The 21518-nt window shown below is 36.5% G+C and overlaps 1 long non-coding RNA gene across 1 annotated transcript in view; it reads right to left on the bottom strand.

The window, feature by feature from the left end:
* Positions 1 to 21131: 21131 nt before the first annotated feature.
* Positions 21132 to 21518, bottom strand: part of LOC125167784 (uncharacterized) — a 46607-nt gene continuing 46220 nt past the window's right edge. The window contains exon 4 of the long non-coding RNA XR_007152946.1: positions 21132 to 21204. This is a non-coding gene — a long non-coding RNA (uncharacterized LOC125167784). The remainder of the gene's footprint in view (positions 21205 to 21518) is intronic.

Raw genomic sequence — 21518 nt, 5'->3', positions numbered from 1 at the left:
TTTTCTCATCTGAAGTATTTAGTTAAACACAGTTTTAATTTTCTTCAAGGTTTTTTTCTGTAAAGGGACAATATAATTTTCACCAGCATAATTTAAGTGAGGTGTTTAAAAGGTGATATGATGAGCCAGTAAAGTTTGCATTCAATGCAAATAATCAAGGCTTGAATTCATTATGAATTATGGAGATGCTGCTATTTCAAGGGGTATTTTTGAGGTTTCTTATGTGTGGGATTTATAAAATATCTTATTCATTCATTCCAAAAAAACAAAAAATGATATAGGAAATAAAAAACATTTCTATCCTCCTGATACTTTTTTCTTAATTAAAATACTCAACAATCTAGTTATTTTAAACTAAATCAAACATCAGAAAATTGAATATCTTAAAAAATTTTTCTAGGTGATCATCAGATAAAGAGGTCAAAAGTATAAAATGCTCTCAAGTATATATTTTTAACTAAAAAATACATGAAGGTTATTAGAAAGACCATCTATCTTCCCAAGTCTCCAATATCAAGCATGAGGTAAATAAATGCCTTTCCAATTTCAAATGAATTACCAAACCTTTGGAGCAAAGTTTACATGTTGTATTAATTAATTGTATGTGTCAAAAAACCCTGAAACACAGAAAGAATCCAAAACCCCCATAGCCAGATCATGTTAGGGGAGATGAAAATAAACATCACAGAGATCACAGAGTTGAAAGGACTTTATCAAGTAACTGAAGTGCCACTAACTTTAGTTGGAACAACCACATAGTAAATCTTTGGAATACTACTTCCCTTTTCCAGATTTTATAATAAAATCAATGTATATTAACAGTGCCATCTACTGCTTATCAGTAACACTACAGTGCCCCAAAGCAGCCCACTGAATCCAAGATGGTTATTTTTATTTTCACCAGGGGCATCATCATTGGAACTGGTCCATGGTGCTATTCTGAGGACACTATAAAATATGATAAATGTACATAGTCAGTGACTAATTGCTTTCTTTATTTTTTTAAAGCCAAATTTGCTTCCAAATAGCGATTCATGGGAATGTAGTGAAAAAGTACTGGAGTACCAGTAGAAGAAGCTAGGTTCTTATACTTTTTCTTATTCCACCATTGTTTGACCTCATTTTCTCGTTAGTCTTCACAATACTTTCTAGCATAATGTTAGTAAGTTGATCTTTAGAATTTATTTCTTTCAGGAAAAAAATATATCATGTGGGCTCCAGAATGAAGGCATCTAAATCCTCTTCAAAATCCTTTCCAAATACTTTTCAGACTTAACTGAGACTTCTTTAGTTGAGAATAGGAATAGTTACTTTAAGACTCTCTAAAATGCAAATAAAATTTAGATGAAAACCAAAATATACAGGCAATCAGTTTACTTAATGTAGAAAATCCCAGTATCTGGGTAATTTAGCAAATATCTTCATTTGTTTACAGTCTTGCAGACATAGCCCAAATCCCACGAGAATGGAAAAACTTCCTCCCGTGAAATTCACATCTTAAAAATGTTTTAACTTCATGGTATCCTGTACCTCTTGCTGTGATGCACTAAGAATACAGTATTACTTAACATAATATTCCTGCCAAAATACATAACCTGAATCAAATCATGAGGAAACATCAGACATACCCAAGTTAAGAGACTTTCTACAAAAAAAAAAAAATGGCCTATAATTTTTTCAAATGTCAAAGTCACACATGACACAGAAGACTATTCCAGATTCAAGAAGAGTAAAGAGGCATGACAACTACATGGAATGTGTGATTCTGGATTGTGTCCTGGAACAGGGGGAAAAAAATTAACATAGAAAATATTATTGGGAAAACTGACAAAATTTAAATATGGGCTATTTATTAGATAATATTATTGAATCAATGGTGATTTTTTGGAATTTGATAAATAAATCATGGTTATGTGAGAAAACATCATTGTACTTAGGAAATACAATCTGAAGTACATGGAGGTAAAGGGGCACAGAGTCTGCAACCAACTCTCAAATGTTTCAAAACAATTATCATCTATGTACATATCTAATGAGAAACCAAATGGTAAAGCAATACATACATATATATGTATATATATATATATATATACACATACATGTATGTATATATACACACACATATATATATGTATGTGTATATATATATATAGTGGTAAAGCACATGAGGCAAAACATTAGCAATTGGTGAATATGAGTAAAGGGTAATCAGAAGTAGTTCTGTATTGTTCTTGAGACTTTTCTGTAAGTTTAAAATTATTTCAAAATAAAAAAGTAAAAGAAAATAATGGTAGATACATTGGCTTCTATTTTAAAACATAAATTTTAAAGTGGAAGAGACTGAAGAAAACCATTTAGCTCAAGCATTTTATCTAAGAGGAAATTGTAGCCTACAGTGCTGAAGAAAACTTCGTAAGATTGCAGAAGCAATGAAAAAACTCCTAACTCCTGAGTCCCCACCCAGTATCTTTTTCTAGCAAACCACACGAATTCTATAAAAAGGTGATAGATCACAAATACCAAGGTATCATTTCACTGGCTAAGACACTGCTGCCAAAACCTCCAAAGTTCCTCGTAGTACAAACCATTCATCCTCAAACAGTCTGCGCAGCTGGCAGCTTGCTGGGCATGAGAATATAATAATGGAAGACCTGGCAACTCAGAGACAGTGGGGAAGGAGGGTCCTGGTGCATACATAACCCCAAATGTGGCCTTTGATCTTATTTTAAAGCTGAAATTACATGTAAGGGGGTCAAATCTTTGGTTAACAAAGCACTTATAGGCACTTTCTATAGATAACATTTTGTTGGTTTTTGTTTTTTGTTACGTATTAAAGATGATAGAGTCAAAAGTGCAAATGCTAGAGTTCTTAGAATCCAACATTAACATGCCTTCCCATACTATGGGTTTTCTTATACCGTACAATCAAAGCTCATTAGAAGGAAAGATGAATGAGTCTATTTTCTAGATTAAAATGCCAGCAGTTACAGAGAAAGCAGAGAGGGGAGAAAGAAGGAAAGAGGGGGGAAAAACACATAAAGAAATAAGGAAGAGGTAAGAATTCCCTTAAGTAATCTACATTATTTGAACTTTTTAAATTTACTGACTAAACACTGAATTGTAAATAAATTAATAAAATGCCTTTTTATGTGCAAATCAGCCATTCTTTTTATTTGTACCATAATATATGTATTTATGTTACCTATCACAGCCTCTAGTAAGGTATCAATAACTTTTATCATTTTATCCATTTAAAAGGCAATAATTGAGTGTTCAAGGAAAATACCATTTTCAAAATGCTTAAATCTCTAAGTTAGTCAAACATCTGCCAATCAACCAAAGTTTCATCTGTATTTGCTATGGCAGCACTAACATTTGAAACCACCTAATACCAAACAATCTGAATGATAATCCCCCATCCCCAAGTAATTCTTTTTCCTCCTGAATTGGCTAAAAATTTAACCAATATATAAATCGAAGAATGTGAACTTTTAGACTAGATCAGACCCATGCTTCAGCCTGCCTGCCCTGAGACCACAACTAAGAAGCATGTGATGTGTTGTGGACATGCCTGTTGGTGCCTCTCTGGGCCCCCACATCCCAACTTTGTTTCCCATTTATTGAGGACTTTCTGAGATAGTAGTGCTAGACAGAATTCCCAGAAGCATCAAGCTATCACTTCTGGAGTATCCACAAAAAGCCAAGTACTTATGGGAGATGCAAGATAACATGTGGTCAAAAGAGTGGACTGTGGGTCAAGTCACCCACTGTTGAGTCCTAGCTGTGCTGTCTACTGTTCTATGTCTGAATTTCCTCCTCTGGAAAATGGAGTATTAAGGTAACCTAGATCATAAGTCTGGGGCACAGAATCCGGTAAATTACTGTTAGCTATTACTATGCAGTTTATTAACAATATACAATTTTCTTTTGCACATATTTTACAAGAACTTTTCATACACACCAATGCTTTTTTTTAAAAAAAAAGATTTTATTTTTAAGTAATCTCTACCTCCAGTGTCAGGCTCAAACTCACAACCCCAAGATCAAGAGTTGTGTGCTCCACCACTGGGCCAGGCAGGTGCCTCCCAATACTTCTTAAAGTAAGATCCATGGGCCTTCTGCATCTGGCACCTGGATTTGTCAAAATGCAGATTCCAGGCCTTTACCCTACACTGGATGGAATCTTGTGGGACTGGGGGGGGAAGGGATACTACATTTAACATTTTACCTAGGAGTTTGAGAACCAGGATATTATTCACTTATAAACACCCATTTACTTTGCTCATTTATAATTTAAATTTTCTATCCCACAAACCACAGTGCATAATGATAAGAAGACAAAATGTAAATAAATTATCCTTGTATAACATATGCATAACATACCCAAACCTAAAAATGGTGTCCTGACTGGCAAACAGATGGAGACTGTTTAAAAGAACTTCAGTCAAATCTGTTCCCTAGGTTTCTGAGAAGCTTTGCATTGGGTTATATTTAAAAAAAATTTTTTTTACATTTATTTATTTTTGAGAGACAGAGAGTGAGCAGGGGAAGAGCAGAGAGAGAGGGAGACACAGAATCTGAAGCAGGCTCCAGGCTCCGAGTTGTCAGCACAGAGCCCGACACAGGGCTCAAACCCACGAACCGTGAGATCATGACCTGAAAGTCGGACGCTTAACTGACTGAGCCACCCAGGCACCCCTGCATTGGGCTATATTAACAGCTGGTGTTTACTGGCAAATATGGCATCACTCCTCAAATCACGTGTTGCCCACAAAGTAGAAAAGCTAGTCTACAAAATGCAGGGTTGCCAGTCCTCACCAGAAAGTCATAGAGTAACATAGCTACAAAAATCCAGAAGCCTAGTCTCTGGCTCCTCTGGGCACTTCTCACCTATCTTGCATTTTAGAGTATATTCATTCATCCATGCATTCATTCATTCAAAAAAGTGTTTCTTGAGCACCTCCTATACGCAAGGCACTAGTCTTATGGATGGTGGATACCCTAAATTTGTTAATCCAGCTCTTCTGCCACCACATTTATAAATTCGCCTTCAGTTCTCTAGGAGAAGGTTGTGGGAGCAGGGGTGGGTAGAATATTTAGAAAGAAAGAATTTGCAGAACTGAAATAGCCTGACATTAAGATCTGTTATAACAATATGTACTTTGGTGGGTTTTCATCCTTTTTCCCTAACCTAGAAAAAAAGATACCTGGTGTGTACGGAGGGGTACACACTTGTAACTTTAGAGGCCATGATGGAATTTTGCTGACAGCATCCTTGGGCAGGACTGAAGAGAACTCCAATGGAAATATGCCATTATGTCTGCCTCTCCCAAATTTTGACCATATTCTCCTGCTGGATTTCCCTCATTCAGAAAAACAAGAACTCATGAGATCATTCCTATTAGTGAGGTTGGTCTATCCAACCTCAAATTCTGACTCTGGCAGTGGCACCAAGGGATATTTGGAGGGACACCTGATGTTGACCTCAAACATGAGGAATAGACCTCCATCTAAATCTTGTTAAGGGAAATTTAAGTTGTTTTTAGAGGACAGTTTGCTCAGTATACAAGAAATAAACAGTATCAAGCTTTTACTGTTTGCCTGGATTTTCCCTAGGTAAATTTGCTTGTCTGAGGTTAGAGCTCACTGTGCTTGTTCCTTGAAAAAAAGTGATATTGTGCTGGTTTTATTGAAAGGATTATTTAGATCCCATTTACCACAAACTTTTTTCAGCTTTTTAATTTACTTTTTTCAGCTATAATTTTAGCTGTCACTGCAAATCCCCAGTATTGTCAAATACACTGACCATGCCTTGCAATAAAAAAAGAAACCACAGTCTAAATAACTTAAGGTTCCATGAATTTCAGAAAACACTTTGGAGAAGCCCCATTTCCCTTCTATCTCAATTTCTGAAATCTTCTGACAAATTTGTTTTGGAATTCATAGCAAAATTCCAGAAGGTCATGCTGTACTATTGTTGGAAATAAAATTGTGTAAGAAAAGCCAGTGTCAGTATTTAGTTACCAAATAATTCTGCCAGGTGGTATTTGTAATACAGACTACCCTTGTACTCTGAATAGTTTTGTCTTTTTTTTTTTTTTGCCCTTCCAAATTCATAGATCAATCTTAATCTCACAGCAATGTCATGCTTTCTTCTGTAAAACTTGTGAGCCAGTACTTACTCTCAACAGCACATGGTGTATCCAAAAATCATTTCTCGACATACGAAAGCTTCAGCTGTATTTGTTTCCCCTTGTTTCATTATTTTTCTTTAGGGGATATATTTCACCTCCATACCATCTCAGTTTGCTTGTTTGTTTATTAACAACTCTAAGGTATTCAGCAGGATTTTCATTCATACATCGTCAACATACTATCTGATTTCGTGGAAAGAGTACAGGGGGGAAAAAAAGGATTTTATTACATAAAGCCAATAAAAATTATAGAATTGCATAGCCACATTTAAAAAGTTTTTCTCTTCGGGGTGGTTGGGTGGCTCAGTCGGTTAAGCAACCGACTCTTGAGTTTGGCTCAGGTCATGATCTCACGGTTCGTGAGTTCAAGCCCCACATTGGGCTCTGTGCTACAGTGTGGAGACTGCTTGGGATTCTCTTTTTTCTCCCTCTCTTTTTGCCCCTCCCCCACTCACGCTGTCTCTGTCTCTCTGAAAATAAACTTAAAAAAGAACTTTTTAAAAAACGTTTTTCTTTTCATATTAACATAATGAGATTTTCTAAAAATTATATTTGAAAAATAAAAGAATTTGACAATTCAATTAACTTATTAGAGATGACTAATATCCATTTCACCAACAAACCTGGTGGGGTCTTCACATACATAACTGAGAAGACACGAAGTAGAGACTGGTTATTAGCTGATCATCGCCAGTGGAGAGGATATAATTCTTCTCCAGTATTCATTCACCAGTCAAATCACACCCACTTGTTTACAGCCCAATTCAAATCCCTCTTTTCCATGAAACCTTCTATGATTATCCCAAGCAACGTACTTTCTCTGTCCTTTGCATTCTATTATACTGGCACCTATTTGAAGATCTAAAGGAGACTAACATCAAAGAATCTGTGAGGAATCATGCCAAAAAGGACATACATAGAGGTCCCCACTGTCAGCAAAACTGTTCAAAATATGCCATCACTTTTAGCCTTAGGAGGTTAAGTCTCCACTATGGAAAAAGGAAAATTTTGGTACTGGATATGTTTACAAGGCACAAATTTCTGAACTCAAGATAACCACAGCCTGGCTATGGATCTATATAGCTTACTTGGTGTCTTTTCCTCTCCTCTATCTTGTCAAAGATAGCTCTTTTTCTAATCTATCTGGAAATCTTACTTTTTCCCTTATAATGTCCTTTTCCCAGTTCATCTCCAAGGAAGAAGACAAAGAAAGGGATACTAGTACCTGTCCTTTCTCTGCTGATCCATAGAGAGTTCAGGGTTATGTCATGTCCTCATGGAGCACTACCTGATTGAAGGAACCTGGCCTTTCATAGCTTTATGTATTTCTCTGTTGGGAACCAGATATAACAGAGTGGGCCTCAGGGACTGTGAAAGAAATGGGAGGAAAATGTGAAAAGACATAATAGATACTGAGATTTCTTAATCTGGGAGATGGAATATCAGAGGGTAATTTGATAATAGATTTTAAATATTAAGGTTAGATGCAAAAGAAATAAGCTGAAACACTGGAGTAAGAAATGAAAGTTAGATAAAGAAGTAATTTTCATAGATAAAAGAGTAATAAATTACCCAAGAGGGTAGAATATGCTTCATTGTTGGTGTTCAACAGGGGGGAATTTCATCTGCTAGAAACAGTTTAAATAGAGCAATGTGCAAGACAAAATTTTAAGATTAAAATCTATGATTCTCTGATGACAGACTAATCAGAACTTTAATATCTAGTTTAACACATCATAATCACAACATGAATTCTGGAGCTAAGATTAGGAATAAAAGCATAATTACTTCCTTCCCAAATGGAGTTAATCTATATACCAAGGCTATGGCTTTGATATAACTGGGAGTGTCAACTGATTCTGTCTTTAAAAAGTTGAATCCTATTACCTTCTATTATCTATTACCTGGTACATCTATTTTTTTATTCTTTATTCAAGACAGAAAGCAAAAGAGAATGCTTTTGAATATATTGATGTGAAATTCTTTTGGACATCAACAAAATACTCATTTTCAAGTAACAATGATATGCATGGTAGCATGCACATTTTGCACATTTTGTGAAATGCAAAGAGTAAATCAGTATAGAAAAGAAATGATGTTTGTTATAAAACTAGTGAACAAAAGTTCTAATTGATAGCTTTTGAATAAGACTAGCCAAGAATTTGATTCAACCTTTAAAAAAAATTTACATCATTATGAGTTAGTAAATAGTTTGTCTAAAAAATACCTGGCGTGTATTATTTTTATTTCCTTCTGATCACATAAGTAATAAGGTTTATTGTTAAACTTGAAGATTAAAATAAAGTTATAACAAATAAAATAAAAATCATTAATATTCCTACTACCCAAAGGTAACTACTGTTAACATTTTGGAGTCAATTTCCTCCCAATCTTTGAGACCATGTTTTATTCTATATCATTATATTTTCCTTCCTTCAAAACATTATTTGTAATGTCTGTAAGGCAGCCCATCAGAGGGATACACTACAAGATATTTAACCTTTCATTATTACTGAAGATTTTAGCCAATCCTAATGAAGAGTCAGGAGACAGAAACCTCTCTACCTATGTTAGGCAGAAAGGCATTTAATACAGAAAATTAGAACTCTATACTGTGTCAGGGAACGATTCCTAGAAAACCATGACAGAACTGATGCGTGTGGGAATCAGGAGACCCCATTGGGATTGCTGACTTCAGGAACCCACTGCCATAGCTCTGATATAAGAAGCTATGATCTAAGGATGACTGCCACCACCTGCGCAGCCTATCTTGATATTTCCCAAATGAGTGATGGATACTGGTATGCTTATTCAGGAAAACTCAGCGTCCCTACCATGTTTGCTAACAGAAAAGAAAAAAATAAACATCTAGGTCAATAGGAAGATGTCTGTCATCTGCTTCATTTATACTCTCTGTGTATCACATGGGTACACCTACTTGAGGGAAACCTAATTTGCAAATCCTATAGGTAAGGGATATTGGGCTGTGTAGGTTTTAGCTTTCCAGTCTCTAAAGAGAAGAGGGGCTGACAAGAACAAGGTTGGAAGGATGATGAGCCTTAACCCACTATATCTGCTACAACTTTTGCAATAAGGCTGCAAGGAAAGTACTTGACATTGATCTTTGTTTGCGTTGCTGTTTACTTCCTTCGGGTAGATTCCTGGAAGTGAAGTTACTAAGCCAAAAAAGAGAAACTGTTTAGATTCCTGATATATAAATACTGCCAAACTACTTTCCAGAAAAACTAATCACTATACACATATAAAGCAAGATGTGAAAGTGCTCATCTCACCATACACTTCCCAGTACCAAGTACTGAATCTCTTTTAAAAAATCTTCAAGATCACCATCAATGGTGGATATCTGATTCTAACAATCTGGTTATCCTTGTATTAGTAAGAGAAACCAAGAATTCCTCTAGGATATCTAAGGGACTTATTAGATTATACACATTTCTAAAAATCCATTACAAATGAATTCCCCAACAACAACACAGCTAATCATATTATTGCCTTCGGAAAAGGCACTTCACAGCCTGTACAGGACTTCTGACATAAAAGAACCGTGGTACAGGATGTAAACAGAGACTGTGCAATAACAGCAATTTCTGAGATAAAAGGCAAAGGACGGGATACAGATGTTTGAAGCTGTATTTCCTACTAGAAACCAATAGCAGTGTTGAGGTGTCAACTGGGGCTTCTTTCTCCACCCATTGTAATTTCCATCAGCACTTCTAAGTCACACCTATTAGACAAACAATCTAAATAAAAACAGTCCTCTTGCTAGGCAAATTGAACTTCACAGCAAGTCCTTCTGGTTGTTTCAGTTCTATTTAGACTAAAGCCCTTGAGTCCTTCCTGTATACAAATCCTGTAGCTGCACTCTTTGGACCTATATTACCACTTCTACCCCTCTCACAGTAAGAGTAGAATGTAAAAGATTCTTAAACTTTATCTCTACCCCTGTGTAGGTTTCAATAGCTCTAACTATATACAGCACATAGCACTAACACCAGTGTCCTCAAAACTCAAAAATGACCACAATCATCATTTCTCTGTAGAGTGGGATTCATTTCATGAAAGCCCCTCAGAGGAGTTCTCTCTCTCTCTTTCTCTCTCTCTCTCACTCCCCTTCTCTCTCTCTCTCTCTCTGTCTCTCTCTCTGTCACACACACACACACACACACACACACACACACACACACACTGTCTTCCTCTTTCTCAACCTTACTCTATGTTTCTAAACACATTCTCCTCTTGCTAATCACTGGCGAATCCCCTGTATCAGATGTCCACCTCTGGACCAATCAATGGCCACTACTTCCCAAAGAAATGTCTATGACTTCTTCTGAGCTGAGGACTTAGAGGGAGGCTGTTTGGTAGAACAGTTCTCAAAGTGTGGCACTGGACAAGCAGCAACACCTGGGAACTTTTTAGAAAAGCAAGGCTTTTCTCAGGCTTCACAACAAATCTACTGGATCGAAACGAGTTGGGGCCCACCTGTTTAATAAGCCATCCAGGTAGTTCTTATGTGCATTAAGTTTGGGAACTACCTGGCTAAAAGATACAGGTGTGGGTAGCACTGTGACAGATGTGCATGGTAGTATCATAGGGGAAATAATTTGGCTTGGATTATATGATCAGGAGAGTGGACCCAGGCAAAGTCATTTTATAAAAGACAAACAACATGCAGCCAATTATACGGCTCCATGTACTTCTACTCAGCACATTCTTCTCACCAAAAGAGAGAAAAAGATTTGAGGACATTATTCAGGAGCCAATGCCTATGGTAGTGCAAAAAGGGAATCAAAGTTCAGGATAAAATGTTAATGTGGAGTTCCATTTCTAAAATTTGTAAAAGACGACAGTACTGGGATTTTAGCGGTCTTTGATGCTTTAACTACTAACTGATGTGGTAGACCCCCAGACTGGAAGTCACAGGACCTGGGTTCTAGTCTTACCTCTTTTCTTCAGTTATTTTATCATAAGGATAAATCAGGATCTCAGTTTCTTCATTGTAAAATGAGTGTTAATTAAGGTCGCATTCAATTCTAAAATAACTTTATTATCTTATGAGACTCTTTGAGATGGAGTCTCAAAGTTGTGACTACAGGAAAGGATCCTAAATGAAAGCAGGGCATGGTGGTATCAGGAAAGGAAAGAGTGGGGGTAATCTGAGTTAGTGGAAAGTATGGGCAAGGCCCAGCATAAAGAGAAAAAAGAAATTGCAGACATAAGGAATTTCAATCTAGGCTTTACAGCTTCTAGAGCTTCAACTCACTAGTAAATAAGCCTGGTTGAAGATTCCCTTGGGCAAAGTCTGGAGGCCCAACAGAAGATGGAGGGAGTAGGAGAGGAGCAACATAATTAAGGGAAAAAAAACACAGAAAAAGGTGAAGCATTGGCTATTTCACTTCCAGAAAAGAAAATTGCTTTCTGCTGAGGAACTGAACAAATCCCAAGTTCTCAGCCAGTATTTCCTCCTCTCAAAAAAAAAAAAAAAAAAAAAAAAAAAGAACAATGTCAAGGTCAAAAGGAGACAACAGAAGTGAAGTTTGTAGCATGTTCTTGGCACAAAGGATCTCCTTTCTCTGCCTCCCATCCAACCCCACAAAAAAGTGACTTGTCCAGGCCACAAGGAAGAACCAGAACTCAATGCCAGCCTCAGGACCCATGAAACTCCTTTCCAACGGTACCAGTGTACTCCCACTTCACATTCCACCCTATTATCCACTTGGCTCAAAACATCAGCTTTGTTTGATCCCTGTTTTGGGTCAGAAACAAAACGCACACACATAAATTCAACCTTATGGGTACCATATAAAGCAGCGCTGGTTTCGACCAACAGCAACCTAAGGAGGAAGAAAGTCATACATCTATCTCATTTTCATCATTGTCCATTGTAGGAAAAGGTAAATTTTATTAGTGTTTATTTATGTCAAGGTTTTAGATGACTTTTTCAAAGACTGTATTTTCTCAGAGAAGTTTGCCTGGATTAGCAATTCTAAAAAGTTGTAATGCACTATTTTAATCTCTTGCCTGACAGAATAATTTCTGCACAGATAAAAGCACAAGTGAAAAGCAGCTATTGTGTATGCACAGTAGCATATTTTTAAACCCTATCCTATTAAGAAAGAGAGAATAACAACAAAATGTGCCCTAAGAATCAAGGTCCACACTTTACATTACTGGGAGTTACGCCATTAAATCAATGCATGCTGGGTGAAAACTTTTCCCCTAATGTGTGTACAATTTCATAGGTTCTTCAACCTCAGAGCAAAATGCACAGGTACTGTGAGGCTTCTTAAGTCTTCTATAATTCTTTAATAGCTTTTGCTTTTAGTGTTTCCCTCCCCATCTGTTCAGTAAATGGTTCATTTTATATTGAAAGTCAAAGATAATTGAGCACAAAAGTGCTGAGTTGGTATGCTTTCTTAAAGGGTCAATGACCAATAGGTAGCAAGTTAAAATTAAAGTAGGTGAGAGGAGGAAGAGGTGCTGGGCCGTACCCTAAAAACTGTTCCATTTTGAAGGAGTTTAATTGACTATATCTGGAGATTTCTCAACCAAAATCAATGCCGATATATGATGTCAGAAACCAGACCCTGACAAAGTTAGTGTAATCTCTTTAGTCTCTCTCTATCTTAAGGGGGTCATCGGGAACTGAGAGAGATTTAATATTGAGCAACAAAGATGATTATAAGATAGAAAAAAAGGAAGGGCCCCAATGGTTTTAGAATGAAGATGAAGATCCAATGTTCCAATTTCTACTTAAGGAGAGGAAATAGCATGGCTTATAACTAGCATGATATTTCCTAAACTTGGTTGGAAAAACTGGCTAAATTAAAAGAGTAGGGAGGTGGAGCACCTGGGTGGCTCAGTCAGTTAAGCATCCAACTCTTGATTTGGGCCCAGATCATGATCTCACAGTTCATGAGATCTGACAGCACAGAGCCTGCTTGGGATTCTCTCTCTCCTCTCTCTCTGACCCTCTCCCTGCTTGTGTGCTCATACAGCGTGTTCTCTCTCTCTCTCTCTCTCTCTCTCTCTCTCTCTCAAAATAAATAAAATTTAAAAATTTTTTTTAAAATAAAGGAAAAAAAGACAAGGGAGGTATAAATTTGACACAAGAGTAGTCAAGGTAACAAAAAGTATAGAGGTAAGGTGAGAAAAAAGAGAGCTAGAGTATCCTAGTGGATGAAGAGGAGATATCAAGGTTTCAAATGGGAGAGAACACATTCATCTTTAAACTGCACACACTTCCTCACCTGCCAAATAGAATTTGCAGAATCATGGCAAACGTTTCTATAGGTGCCAGCAAATACAGCAAATCTGGAAAGTGATGTCTTGTCCAAACCAAACACCTAAAGGAGGTTCTCTTCTCAGAGATCTAGAGATAATTCTTCTCTGTGGAATGTCTAGTTATAACCAGTCCAGAGCTGCAGATGTCTGAGAGCTGAAGAGGCTCCAAAGAGCAAGATGAGTGCCTTAGCAAAGACAGCTGCGATGACATTCAGCCTCAGCAGCCAGGTTACCCACCAAGCCAGACAAATCCTTAAAGAGACACACACATGTTCATTGAAAAAGGAAAAGGAAGAAATCACTCAAGGCAGAAATGGGGAGTTCGAGTTTTGTGTTTAATTATGGTATTTATCTGTAAAGTCCTGAGAACTCAAACGAGAATGCTTTTGTTTTACTCTCCTTAAATAGTATTTTTTACTCTTTAGTTAGAGCTTATTTAAAGAAAAAAGATGAATTAGATAATTCAAGAAAGGAATTCTGCCTGTCAACATGCTTCAAATGCAGACCAGTGCTACTGTTCACCTATACCCAGATGAATCTAGGAATCCCATCTATTTGTTCAACATGGTACATATTTTGCAACCCAAAATGTGTTCTGGGAATGAATGAATTCACCAAGAAGAAACTGGGAAATTGAATACACAAAAGGAAGTTACAAATTCTGGGGCCATCTTGTCTTTGGTTCTTTCTTTTATACTTCTCTTTCTATACCTCTCTAGCCCTTAATTTCTTTGCTAGAAAAAAAAATGTTTTAATTCCCTCCTCTGCCTAACTTACAGAGATGTTGTGAAGTTTAATGAACTATCACTCATGAAAGCCTTCTTTGAGCTTACCTCAAAGAGCCTTTGTACTCTCTTTGAGCACACCTTTCCTTTGGCCGAGGCCTATGTATACCATGTTATTATTGTCCCTTTAGATTAATAGCAGCTTTGTCCTTTTCTTCCCTCACTGTTAGCACCCAATACAGTAATAATAAAATTCTTGTGCATTTCCAACATTTTTCCTACCAACTGCTATTAGGTTATTTAAGGCCTATATTTCATTCAATAGATCACATACAACAGTATTAGTATAACAGAACTAGCAAATACATTAATCAACTAACGAAAATAAAACCTTACCACTCATATTCTCCATCTCTGATCCATAAGGTAATTTTTGAGAATAATATGCTGATGATAGATACCTGGAAATATGGATTTATTTTTCTTTTTAAAAAAAGTTTAAATGTTTATTCATTTTTTGAGAGAGAGAGACAGAGCACGAGCAGGGGAGGGGTAGAGAGAAAGGGAGACACAGAATCTGAAGCAGGCTTGAAGCTCTGCGCTGTCAGCACAGAGCCCAACGCAGGGCTCGAACCCACAGAGCTATGAAATCATGACCTGAGCCACCCAGGCGCCCCTTGAACAGTTTTTCAAAGCATCTTTGTTTTGAAATTTGGTTCAGATAATCTAGATAATCTCTTATTCTACACAAGACAATGTGTTCATCACTGAGCTCTCAATTCTTTAGATTAAAACTTTAGTAACCAGATCATGTTCTGTTAAACATGAAAAGTACCCAAACACTTTCACTGGAAGAAACTAAACCAATTCTAGTTGTCAGGGAGAAGTGAATACACAATGATACCAGATATCAGATATCAAATATCAGTGTTGCAACTACCAGAGGGCCAGTTTCCCTGAGCTGGTCTATGAATCACACTCACCAGAATCTCCAGAGAATTTGTTAAGAGGCAGATACCTGGGCCCCACACCAGACCTACTATATTCAAAACTGTGCTGGGGCTTCAGTTGTCACATTTAACAAACAAAAATACAAATACAAAAATATACATAAAGCATGCATCAGTAGGGACCCAGAAGTCTATAGTTTAATAAGCACTCCAGATATACCTTCAGCACACCTAAGCTTGCAAACCACTGGCCCAGGCAATATGGATTAGAAATAACAATGAAATATTACTACATACCCTCCAGAATGGCTAAAATCAAAAAAGACTCATAGCACTAAATGTTTCTTGAGGATGTAGAGTGACTGGAATCTTCATATGCTGGTTGCGATAGTATAAAATGGTACAAGCTCTTTGTAAAAAGGTCAGACAGTTTCTCATTAAACTAAATATATTCCTACTTAATAATTTAGCAATTCCACTCCTAAGTATTCACTCAATAGAAATGAAAACATTATGTTTACACAAAGACTTAGGAATGTTTACAACAACTTTATACATAATAGCCCAAAACTGAAAATAGTCAATAGTAGAATGGACCAACAAACTGTCACATATTTATTCAATGGCAATATGACTTGGCAATAAAAGTGAATGATGTATCGATATACACAATAATAGGGATGAATCTCAAAAACATGCTAAGAGAAAGAAACTTTATACAATAGTAGATACTGTAAGATTTCATTTATTTGAAGTTCTAGAACAAGGAGACCTGTTCTATGGTGGAAATAAATTTAAAAGGTGGTTTCTTCTGATGGAGAAGAGGTAAGGGTTAACTAGAAAGGGGTACAAGATAACTTTCTGGAGTGATGGTAATGTTCTGTGTCTTGCTAAGCATTCGAGTTAAAATAATGTACACAGTTGTCAAAATTACCTGAATAGCACACCTAAGAATTGTACATTTCATTCTTTGTAAACATTACCTCGAAAGAAAAACTGTAAACCAATATTCAATTCTAGTTTATGAGATATACGCTGAAGTATTTAAAGAGAAGTATACTGATGTCTGCATCTTACTTTGAAATTCATCAAAAAAATTTAATGAATATAAGGTGGGTACACACACACACACACACACACACACAATAAAACAAACATTGTAAAATGTTAATGGTAGGGCCTAGATGATGGAAATATGAGTGTTTACTATAAAATCCTTTTACCTTCTGTTTGAAATTTTTCAAATTAACTACTGGAGAAAAAAATCACTGACCCAGAGGAACCACAGTTTTCTGACTGAGGACACCAATTTTAAAGAGGCTTCTACTTCCATCTTTAGGCACCTCTTCCTTCAGCACCTGGGAAGCACAGACTCACCCTCTGGGAAGAACCTGTCCTTCTTGTCACAGTCCTTCCTTCACTCCCTTCTAAACACTCACTTTGATTCTTTTTTTTCCTTATAAACTCGAATTTTCTGCACTTGCTTTTGTTTTCTGCTGAGGAACTCTTTTTTTTAACTTGTCTAAGTCATGACACAGAAAGTTGTTCTTCAAACACTTGAACCTTCACCTTTAGCATGGTGACCAACTTGCGCTTAACACACATGAATGGTGCTTGCTTCAAGAGAGAGAGCAAATAGCTCACAGTGTAGCTTTTGGCTCCCATGGCTCTTAGCTCTGGGTTCTCAAGTAGCATCAGAGTCTTGGAGGTAGCTCCATCGCTCTCTCAGATAATCACTCAAGGGATAAATAGCTTCAGTGAATAATCCTTTGTACTGGCCACACTCTGATGAACAGAGAAGATGAGAGTTTGCTTTTTAAGTTATATTTGTAATTTGTCTTACCTGGTTTCTCTCTTTCAGATCAGGCCTAATTAGCTCACAATGGCCAGCAAAGTAGTGGCAATTATTAGTCTGCTACCTGCTCACTCTGTAGTAGCCACACTATGGTGATTCATTAAGCAAAGAGGGTTCCTGAATTCAAATGATTTCTTCCTGAATCAAGACCCAGCTAGGTCTTGTTTATTTCAGGTTCTGATCTATCATTGTGGGCTAAAAGATCATTTTAGTGTGTGGGAGCCAGAAAATTATAACTGTACAACAAGAACTGCTGAAGGTCAAGCTAATGCTTTTATATCTTTGGAGGACGCATTCCTGGTTTAAGAGAGATTTGAAGAGAGAAGAGTAGTATTATTTGAAAGCTTTCTCATTTTTTAATTGCATTTGCAACATCTATACTTTAGCTTTCTACTTAATTACAAATTTATTATATTCTCAACACAGAATATTTGGAAAACACAGAAAAGAATAAAGCAAAAATAACAAAATTTATCTATCATTTCACCACTTAAGATTAGTACTACTGTCCTTTTGATATATATCATGTTTTGTTTGTTTTGTGTCAATTGCTGTTCTCCAGTAATTACTGACTTATACACATAAGAATTATTAACTATTTGTTTTTATTATTTCCTATTCCAGGAAGTATTCAAGACAACCAAAGTCACCAAACTATGTGCATGATTTTTAAATTGAGTATTATTTTTTATTTATTATAAAAATAAGAAATTCTGAAAAACATTGAAATTATTGAAAAATATACTTAGCAAGAAGAGTATATCTCCCACTACCCCATACTCTATAGCGATATCATTAGCAGATTGACAAATCTTTTCAACTATCTCTGCTGGTGAAACTATACATGTATAATTTTTATAAAAAATGAGATTATGCTCTATATATCATTCTATAACTTATTAGTGGATATTTAGATTATTTTCAATTCCTGGCTATTGCATATAATGCTGCGATGGTGATCTTTCAACAGAATTAAATTGCACATATCAGTCTGAGTAGGGTTTTATGCTGTAATAATCAACTCAACATCTCAGCTTCTTAAGACAAAATAACTTTTTGTTTGTGTAAACCACAGCCTAATATAGATTGATGAGCAATAGTGGTGATGGGCTCTGCTCCACACAGTCATTCAGGAACTCAGGCTCCTTCATCTCACAACTCCACTCTTCTTTTGGTCCTTCCCTCCTCTGCATTCTGCCCATGGCTGAGGAAATCAAGCAAGAATAGAGAATGTGCTCCACTCACAATCACCTCAGCCTAAAGGTGACCTACATCAGTTCCACTCATATTCCACTGGAATAGGTAGCCACATGTCTCTATCTTTATGGAAATTCAGATTCATGCTAGAAAGAAAAGAGCTCAGATACTGAACAACACTAACAGTTCTTATGATAGTTTACTAAACTTTCCCTACAGGACACATTCATAAACATGGGATTGCTGAGTCAATTATGAATACTTTAGTTTTGATAATGTCAAACTATGCTCCATGAAAACTGAACCAATTTATATTCTGCCAATAATGTGTTGAGTGTCTCTTACCCCATATTTTGTCAACACATTTTTCATTATTTTAAGTATTTCTCAATTTGAAAGATAAAAAGTACTATCTTGAGAGTTTCATTTTGCACTTATTTATGTATAAGTGAGGGTGCATATCTTTTCATACATTTTAGTCATTTATGTGAGCCTGTTCCTGTCCTTTTGGGGTTGTCCATCTTGTTGATTTATAGTAGATATCCATGAATTGCATTAACTTCTGTCATATATTTTGCAAATATTTCCACAGCAGTTATTATTTTATGTTAACTTTGTAAGATCATTTATCATACTGAATTTTAATAGTGTAGATATTTCTAATATGTTTTTCCATTTATGGTTTCCAACTTTAGCATTATACTTAGAAAGATCCTCCCAGAGGCACCTGGGTGGCTCAGTCGGTTGAGTGTCAGACTTCAACTCAGGTCATGATCTCACAGTTCATGAGTTCAAGCCCCACATCGGCTCGCTGCTGTTAGCCTGTCAGCGCAGAGCCCACTTTGGGTCCTCTGCCTCTCCCCTTACCCGCCCCCACTTGCACTCTCCCAAAAACAAATAAATATTAAAAAAAAGACTTTACCAAACAACAAATTATAAAAATTCTCACTACTGTTTTCTTATAGTGCCATTATGGCTTCATTTTCCATACTTGAACCAATGTAATAAACTTGGAAAACAAGTTAAGGACAATAGAAAAAAGAAAAATCACTGCCAATCCACCACCTAAAGATTACCACTATAAACGTTTGGGGTATTTCTCTTTGCCTGGTTTTACATTGATGTAAGACCACCTAGCTGAAAAGGCAATATCTATATACCATTTTACATTGTGATTTGTTCCAGAAAAGTATTAAGGCAACTAGCTACGTGTATGCTATAAATGGACCTTTAAAATATTTTCAGAGTTTTGATTGGCTTTTATAAAACCAAAAAAATGTTTATTACATTGAAGAAATATACAGAAAAATAATTCAGCTGACAATGTGTATGAAAGTGAAGTGATAAAAAGAAAGGTTTGTTGTCAGTGATGTCAAAAGTGAGAGAAAGTAAATTCAAAACACGAACCATGCATCTGACTTTACTGTTTTTGAGTAGCTATCCTCACTAGGGAAAAAAATCTTCCTATTCTGATTCCAAAACTCTTTACAAACCTTTTGTTAGGTACCCTTTCATAACTATTTTTAAACGAGGCAATCAATGCAAAATACACAGTTACTAAGACAACGTTGGAACGTGTGGGGAGATTACACCTAAAAGTAGTCATATATTCTTTTTTTTTTCATTGAAGTATAATTAACATATGACATTATGGTCATACATTCTTTATATATTTGCCTTGTGTAAGCATCCTTGCAAATTTTTATAAATTTCTCAGGCAATTTATTTAATGGAATATTGCCATAGGATAAATTTCCCTTTCCCAATATTCCAAGAAATCCCTTGACAAAGTATTTTAACTGAAGTAATAAAGAAATTTTAGCATCTGATACAATAACAATGAGGATGTAGACAGTATGCAGGCAAATCTCAGTCCACAAAACCCACTCCCCTGTACCTCTAAAACCATCATTGTTCTGAGTGGAGTCCTAAGGTGACACAGGGAGTGAGACCACCTCTGAGAGCAGCCTTTCAGCTCCCTAGGCCTCAACTGCTTTCATGGAATATGAGAAATCACCAGGAATTCTTTCTCACACTCCCTAGCCTCAACTGAACTTTCATCTCTTTGTGGACACTGGTTCCACAGTGACTTAACTTTAGATTGCTTTGTTTTTCAGGCTGTGAGAACCCTCACACAGTTTAGATACCTGTCGCTGCCTAACCTATCCTCTTCCACACATGGAAGAGGTCACTGGGAGGCAGACAGAATAATCACAACTCCTTCTCTTCTTCTACATATGACTTTTCCTGCTGCAGCCAGAACCACCTTTCTTGACAACTGGGCCCCCTATCTTTATTTATCACTTTATTAATTCTTCTGTCAAATGACTCTATTCAAAATATTATATAAACTTATTTTTAGAGAAATGATGGCTATAACTAAAAAAAAAAAAGGTTGTTTTTGTTTTGTTTTTTAAGCTGACAGCCATTTTTGTTGGTTGTTCTGGCAGAACAGTAGAATTCTTCCTGAAGAGAAAACTGCTATTTTGTTTGGGAGGCATCCAATGGGCTTTTTTTAACTGAATGAGGCTAGACCCCAGGAGAGTCTGGATAGGAGAGGGTGAGCCTAAGGGAGAGCCAAATTTCTCTGCATCATAAAGTTACAGGAATTTTGGAGTGGGTTCCTCCCACCATTGCAGGGCTGAGGAGGATCAGACCATGAAAGAGGGATTGGAAACAAAAAGCTTTCTTAGAGTCTAGAGAGCAGAGAGCATGCCCCAGAAATGCATAATGAAAAGGCTGCCAAGAAGGAGTCCTTGAGGTAGAGATGTTAGATAACTTTAGCCTTAGTGCTGCTCCATACTCAGTTTTAAGTTGTTCCCTGCTATATTACATACACAGAGGAATATGCTACAATTCCTCTGTGTTATGCATATAAAATAAAAATGTAATAAAACACTGCTACTCACCACAGCATTGTCATGAAGGTGAGAGTGAGTCTGTATTTTGAAGCAAAGCAGACTTGAACCGCCTGGAGCAGCCTGTAGGAGCCATGGACAGATGAAGAGAAGAAATCAAGAATAGTCAGAAGCAAGAGTTGGAACAAGAAAAATTGGGAAGACTAAGTCTCAACTGCAGAATCAGCAGAGGACTTGGAGAACACATTGGACTTCCAACAATCTATCGTATGGTTATTAAACAAAAGATGACCTTGGAAGGATAGAGTTGAGGACTTTGGATTATATGAATAACCTTTATATGGAATATTATATTTTCTCACTGCTTAAAAAACAATAGGCTTGCACATTTACTGGCAGTGACCTACACCAGAGTAATGAGCACAGAAAGTGAGGAA

This window comes from Prionailurus viverrinus, chromosome B3 (genome assembly GCF_022837055.1).
Source record: "Prionailurus viverrinus isolate Anna chromosome B3, UM_Priviv_1.0, whole genome shotgun sequence".
Classification (NCBI taxonomy): Eukaryota; Metazoa; Chordata; class Mammalia; order Carnivora; family Felidae; genus Prionailurus; species Prionailurus viverrinus.
The sequence above is the reverse complement of the archived record's forward strand: the minus strand, read 5'-3'. Positions and strand labels throughout refer to the sequence as shown.